Raw genomic sequence first — 8206 nt, forward strand, 5'->3', positions numbered from 1 at the left:
CTGAACTCACTGTTTCACTGTTTAGAGAATATCATTCATTGGACATCAGATTGTGTAGGCTACTGATAGATACCTTTTAGAATGGAAACTAGAAGTTACTCAATTATTAACATTCATAAGGTGAGATTCAGAGAGTTGATCTTAACACATCTTCCCATATACAAGGTGCAGGAGAAAAACATCCCCAAAACGCCTCAACAGGCCATTAAACAGTTGATTTGTGTCTTGTCGAGTGAGGGCCTACTACTGTGGATAGGTTATTTCCCCCTTGAGAACTGCAGGAATAAAAGCGTTGAGCCTGTAGCACCAGTATACCATTGTTTCTCACTCACTCTCAATGGAGGCACACTGAATAGTATGCCTTGGGGTTTAGCCTTTTTAAAGTCTTTCACTTCAAATATTTGAGAAAACTTGGGATTTTGAGTGTAATGCATGAAAATGTGTTTGATACTTCAAATGTATTTATATCTGCAGAATATGAAGATATGTAATACCCTCTTTTGTGGGGATACTACAATAATTTATGGGGGATTTAGTTAGTAATTTAGAGGGGGTGGCTCCTACAATTAGAAGTACTTAATATACCTACAGTAGTTTTCCTCCATTACCAATAATGACAGGGTCTCTATATTGGAGTGTGTGGAGTATTTAACAACATGTGTGAACCATCCAGTGCAACTAGTACTATGGAAAATGAGTGTAATTAACATATACATGTTCGCACAGTTTATTTACACAAGATTAAAGTCTGCTGAAACAAAAAGATGTGTTGTCTTTTATATCATATAGATGCAAAAAAAACGATAAATTCAAGCAAATGACTGTAAAACACATTTTATAAATGTTTCACATTCTTATTGCGTTAATATGAGCTTGCCTGATACTATGTGATCTGGAATATTACCTCAACAGAACCAGCTACACCCCATTTGCATCAGACACACCAAACACTAGCTATTCAAAAGTATTTTAAACCACATTTGACAGTTGTGCAGTTGCAGTTCCGAGTCTGCAGAATTCCAGCAGTAACATCAGGATAAAATCAAGTGAAAGCATCATCCATGTGGATAGATACTTCAAGGGGCTTAAGATCTCATTCATGGATATTCTTCATAGCTTTCCCTTTTAACATTAACATAAGCCAGCTGTGCACTCAGCTATAAGTGTAGCATGGAGGCACCTGCAGAGGACAGGATCAATGTTCCTCCATTCAGGCAACCCTGAATGAAGAGGCCTCTAAGACACCATCAATCAACCTAACTGCTGGAAGGACCAAAGAGCATGATCTGTTCAAATAGGATTATGTAGAAGAAGCCTAGGATGGATAATTAAATGTTCATCCTAATTTGGTACCGAGTATATGTTTTTGATGATTTTTTTTAAACTTCTGTTAACATAGCTACGTGTACTGTTCAAGGTTAACTATTCTCCACTTGATATGCTAAGCGCTTCTCGCACATTTTTATCTCTGGCAAACATTAACACAGATTTTGTTCTGCTCTCAAATTACAGTTTTTTTCAATCGCTAACAAGCGCTTACCCATACTTCGGATACTTTTTCTAAACTCTTAACACAGACTGACACCTACAAAACACAATTGGCCAAATGGATAATTTTCTTCTCAAAAACACATTTTGTTAAATATATACTAACTCTCCATTTCAAGACAGAACAAATGTTTCTCTGCACACACTGACTTTACCAAAACACTGGAAATCTGACTCAAAATGAAATGATTCTGTCAAAGAATAACACTTGTTTTCACTTCACAAGGTACATGCGGTCATTCAAAGTACACCAGGTTTCAAAATACTGGCTATTGTTAACATTATAAAAACTGCATAGACTTATTTTTCAGGTATTTGCATGCAAAACATGCAATCCACCTTTTACACTAAATTTCTTGGTTGGGAACTGTATGTCCACATATACAATAATGTTCACATTCAAACACATTTCAGTAAAATGCAAATCAGCAAACCCTTACTGTTTACTAAAGGAAGTACAGTAGAAACACAGTATACAGTAATAGAACCGAAAAAGTTTTACAGTAATGCTTACAGTGAACAAAATATTGGTTTGTTGAAAGATGCGTATAATGGAGGCAACCGTTGACCACCTCAACTTGGGTTGCACTCTTTCACCAGCCTCACTTACAGTAGTGAAAGACCGTGGTTGATTACATGGTCAATGATAGTGGTACAAAGTTCATCACTGACTACTGTTCTTGCAGCCCTTGGAATGCCACCACCACGCATTCTTGCACCTCTACCTTGCCCTCTCCTTGGGCCTGCTCTTATCCCCAGCCCTGCTCCTCTCACTGCACCTGCACCTCCTTCTGCATCTCTCACTGCTTCTACACCTCTCCCTCCATCTCTCACTGGGCCTGCTCAAATCTCCATGGGCCCCTTGCTCTTCCTCGTCCAAACATTACAGTGTTTGTATTTTTCTAATTCTGTTTCCAAAAACATCACTCCTCAAAGTCCTTCTTTTATAGTATTTGAAGGAAATAACCCCTGCCACTGAGTCTAAGCCAGACTGGAATCAGCTATGGTTGGTCCACTTTACTCAACATAAATCAGCTGTGTCTGAGATATGTTGTTTTTGAACTAAAGTAATATCATTGCTGATGTTTTTATACAGATGTTTTTATACTGTATCTAAGGTTTGGATAATTGTTTTTGCTATTGTGGGATGTTGTGTGTTAACATTCGTAAATACTACACAAACAATCCATCATTTTGTTGGGAGGTATAGCTTGTCTGTTAAGAAAATGTAAGCGTTGTGGAAATGTGTTCACTGACAGCATATTGTGTGAAAAAGACATGAAATATGTGAATTGTATGGCCAAAAAAGACTGATGCTGTGCTGATTGTGTTTAGAGTTTTGAAAAGGTGACAACTGTTTGGACAAATGCTTGTTAGCGACTGAAAAAAACTGTAATATCATTGCAGAAGCAGATGTTTTTATACTGTATCTAAGGTTTGGATAATTGTTTTTTCTATTCTGGGATGTTGTGTGTTAACATTCGTAAATACTACACAAACAATCCATCATTTTGTTGGGAGGTATAGCTTGTCTGTTAAGAAAATGTAAGCATTGTGGAAATGTGTTCACTGACTGCATATTGTGTGAAAAAGACATGAAATATGTGAATTGTATGGCCAAAAAAGACTGATGCTGTGCTAATTGTGTTTGGAGTTTTGAAAATGTGACAACTGTTTGGACAAATGCTTGTTAGCGACTGAAAAAAACAGTAATAACAGAAGATAGCTGCAGGTCTAAAATCTGTCATTTACTGCAGTATTACATTATTTTTTTTTTCGCTTTGGTACTATTTTCACAAGTATGTGGTAAAACCTCACAACTGTTAGTACAAAACTCAAAGCAGATCATCAAAAAGTCTGTTTTTTCAAACATGTAATCACATGTTCAATTGACAAAGTACAATGCACAAAATACACAATCACTTTTTCACCACGCCTAATCAGTGTGTCGTCAAAGAAATACCTTTCATATGAAGTAATTGTCTTTCACAATGCAATGCTCACGATAAGTCTTGCAAGGAAGTTAACGCTTGTCAATGGAGCGATTCCAGACCCTCTGTACAAATGAAATGTACGAGGGTCTGGTTAGGACCAGGCTGTGTAAAACGGTCATACCTCTATGACTCTATGTCACCTCAAGTTTTTCCCTTCTAGTGATATTTTCAAGCATTAGCCCACTCATATTTAAGAACCCCTTTTGAAACCAGCTATTGTAACATTGATCACCTGCAGTATTTCAGATAGAAATATGCCCCCAAAAACGTAAATAAGCTTGACATTTATTTAGGGTTAAATTCAAAAAAGTTTGCTGGAAGCGATCATTGTCAGTAACAATTTCAAATTTGGTCTCAGGCCACGTTTACACATAGCAGGGTATTTACAGAAACAAATATTTCTGCCCCTCCGTTTTCAAAAATTACGTAGTACACACAAGTACGTTTTCAAAAATGTTTCCGTTTACATGAACCCGCATATACGCCCCCGAGCGCCATCATAACTATGCCAAACCTGTAGGCGGCAGTGTCATGTGAAGGATAAAGCCATGCAAACCAATCACAATTTTCAAAATCAACAACTACGATTAACAGACTGACTTCCTTTACCTTTCAGGTGCGAGGTTCATTTGTTTGAATGATTCACAAATGCGATGCACAAATGTATTTCGTGATTCAGACGCAATTCATGTAACGCAATTCACAAATAAATGACTCCATTATGCTAGTTGTGTTTGACTTCATGCACCACCAGCGGTGCTGACAGCAGGCAACGCCGGCGCTGCATGAAGTCGAACGCATGTGTTACTATAAACAGGACGCTCACATGACGTGATGCTTTTTTAGTCCCATACTGTGAGTTTTGAGAACCTAAAACTCTGTTTAAGCTAGTGCACACGCAAACACAAAAACAGAGTTTTCAGAAATCTCCACTGTGGCGGGAGTTTTTAGAAATGATCGTTTTCCGTGATAAAACCTCAGTTTTCGTGTAAATGAAAGGCCAAACCGCATGAAAATATATGCGTTTTTCTTCCGTGTAAGCGGGGCCTCAGTCTAGACTCTAGTGCCCTGCGTGGAGAAGCTGACCCCGGTAACTTGTGCTTCGAGCAAGCTAGCCTAGCTGCTGTTGCTAGCCAAACTAGTTTACTTAGTTTACTGAGCAGCACTTGTGCTAGCTGCCGCATCATTGGATACCAGTGGAGAGAAAATGACATTTCCTACGATAGTTTTAGTTTGGCAACTACTTGTTTACTCTCCTCTCTTGTCTATCTTTTGTGCTCCGTTCGGGGAGTTGCGTTTCATTTAGCAAATAGTTTTTTTGATTAACTTCACTCTTTCTACTGTCTCATATTAAGCCAACTGATTTGACATGCTTTGCTGCGCAGTAGCTGCAATCGATGGAATAGTCCAAAGTAGTATCGGGTGGGAGGGGAAGCCTAGCTGCCTTGACACAAATAGAATAAACGCACTGTTGATATCTTTGTTGATTCTTTTGGGGAAAGTTATGACTTTTCATCGATTTGTATTATTATCATGGTCTTTCAAGAGGCCCCTTGTCAGCTGGGGGCCCCCTGGCACTTGGGGGCCCCAGGTGGTTGCCTACTTTGCCTAATGGGTAAGTCCGCCCCTGAGAAGGACACTTGTGCACACCTTATGGAAGATGCACTACGGAACTTTAATAATCCATTTCACAATTGACATGTTGTCTTATTTTTCACCTGGTTACACATAAACATTTTAAATGTGTTCCATTCCAGGCAAGACTGGAAAAAGTGTGGTAGGCACCACAATACATATTTTAGACTCCACAGAGACTGGCACCAAAGTCATCTATGCTAGCAGCAACCTTGAAGTGACTGTCCACTCTCAACTCTAACTCCCACAAGCAAATAGGATACATGATTCCCCAGACCCACAGAAGCATGCATGGCGTAAGCAGCTACTGCTGGATCAAGTGTAGCGATTTGGCTATGCAAGGATAAGTGTGCTACTGCATTAGACACACCTGCCAGTATCACAAAATTAGAGACTACATGCTGTAGAGTGTTGAGGCAGTAAATAACAAATTTCTTGCAAAATTCCTTTAAACCCCCCTTTTTCTTTAATTGAAAGTTTGTTATTTACAGCTGTAAATGTGAAGAGCTCAATCAAATGGAAATGTACATACATTTTTCCTATATCAGCTTTGTTAGCTGGGAGCTAATAACGTTAGTAATTACTATGAGCATTCTTTGACTGGCCTGCATATAATAGCCCTCCTGCACTCTGTAGTCCTGGTGCTCAGTGCACAATCCTGTATGCATTATTAATGTGCCTTGCTCCTTGATTCTGCTTGCTGCTTGTGGGCCTCCGCCTGAGGTCCCCTTGGTCCATGGGGGAGGGGGGAAAGGAGGAAAGACATGAAAATCGTTCACTCAGCAGAACAGCTTCTGAATGGGATCTATTGGCACAGTCCACACACACACATGTTTGCTTGCTTGCTTGTAGTTGTCCATCGAGGCCGATGATGACGTCCACTTCTGATTTCACCGGTGGATTCTCTGATGACTGTACAGTCCTATTCTGGATCCACAGATTTTGTCACATGTGGGACATGTGTATGTGCTAGTGATGGTACTGGCAACCTTGGCTGTGTTTCCTCTACGCCTTCTTTCCCGCCTGTCCTGTCTCCTGGCTGTCCTGTCCTCCTCCAGCGCTTCTGTCCCGTCCCGGCACACCTGACGCCAGGTGTTACGGTCAGCAGCCAAGCCCTCCAGGTCCTCAGGTCTGATTTTACACCTCTTCAGTGCTGTTTTTATCTGATCTTTATAGCGCTTCTTCTGCCCCCCAGCAGAGCGTTGACCTTGGGCGAGCTGGCCATATAGCACTTTGTGAGGCAGCCGGTTGAGGGGCATCCTTATAACGTGCCACAGCCATCGTAGCTGATGGTGGGTGATGGTGGCCTCAATGCTCTTACAGCCTGCTCTCCTGAGGATCTCAGTGTGTGGCACTCGGTCACGCCAAGTGATTCCTAGCATGCGCTGGAGACAGCGGATGTGAAAATGCTCCAGGAACTTCACATGACGGCTGTAAGTGACCCAGGCTTCACAACTGTAGAGGAGGGTGGTGATGCAAACGGCTTGATACACAGAGATTTTTGTATGGAGATATAAGTTCTTGTTTTGAAAGACCCGGCGCCTGAGTCTCCCAAAGGCAGCTGATGCTTGTTGGATTCTGTTCTGGACCTCATCCTCGATGTCATTGTCCTCAGAGAGAATGCTCCCCAGATATTTAAATGATGGTACGACAGACAGATGCTTATCAGTGATGCTGAAGATGGGTAAAGTGGATGGGATGTTGTTGCTCCACTGACAGACTACCTCTGTTTTGGTGATGTTGATAGTCAGCCCCATCCTGCTGTAAGCCTTCACAGCTGCATCCAGGACAGCCTGGAGGTCTTGTGGACTGTGAGCCACAAGAGCGCAGTCATCTGCATACTGCAGCTCGAGGACCCTCACTCTGTGCAGCTTGGTGGTTGCTTGCAGCCTTCTGATGTTAAAGAGATTACCATCATATTTACACACATACACACACACGTACACACACACAAACTATAAGTACTCCTATGCATTCACAGGCCTTCTGTGTTCAATACAAAGTTCTTCCACTGGCCCTTTTTCTGCCAGTCAGGGCATTAGTACACTATTGACATGTGGGAGTCAGGTGGCTGAGCGGTTAGGCAATCGTGATAGTAATCTAAAAGGTTGCCATTTCGATTCCCGGCCGTGCCAAATTACGTTGTGTCCTTGGGCAAGGCACTTCACCCTACTTGCCTTGGGGAATGTCCCTGTACTTGTAAGTCGCTCTGGATAAGAGCGTCTGATAAATGACTAAATGTACATGTAATGACATGGTAGAGCATGTTTTAATATATTGTTGACTACATCATGTCATTTTCTGGTCAAACTCTCGGTCATCGGATTTAGCTTTGCTTCTAGAACATTATCCATTGAATTACTATGAATTACTAACAATGGATAATTATGTATTTTTTACTGTAAATATTTGACCTGCAATATGAAATCATGGGCAACAAAGTCAAACCAAATTATTACAGCAAATCAACACAAATTTGACTGCTACCACTGTATTTTCTCATCTACTTCGGTCAGGCTTTCAAGCTTCTTTCCCCACCTAACAATTAGTGCTGTCATTTCGGACCTCATGTAGTGAAAAGCTTTTTTTTTTTATCAGCAGGACCAAGACTCTTTTGGGGAGACAGGGTGGAGAAGCAAGGTGTGCTGGTGGGAGAGTGAGTCAAGGTTGGTTATGTAAACCGTCAAAGCATCTGATGAAAAGGGCCTCATAGGCCTCAAATCAGATAAGCTCATGGCAATCTAGCTCTGATTTACGAGGCAGAAACAGACACAAGCACACATTTTATTTGTATTCTACATTTTACAAATGCACAGCGTAGAGGCAACCCAGACAAAATCATCCCTGAATAAGATAACATCTACATTTGTGTACTAAGTTCTTGCAATTATCACTGTAGGCTGAGAGTTTAAATTAATTCTATAGAGCTACTATATATATAGTCACTGTAAGTTGTATCACAAAGAAAAAAAAACTTTAACTGTAGTTTAGACAACAATTCTATCATACAGACCGAAATGTTTTCTTCT

This window comes from Hypomesus transpacificus, unplaced genomic scaffold (genome assembly GCF_021917145.1).
Source record: "Hypomesus transpacificus isolate Combined female unplaced genomic scaffold, fHypTra1 scaffold_27, whole genome shotgun sequence".
NCBI classification, from domain to species: Eukaryota; Metazoa; Chordata; class Actinopteri; order Osmeriformes; family Osmeridae; genus Hypomesus; species Hypomesus transpacificus.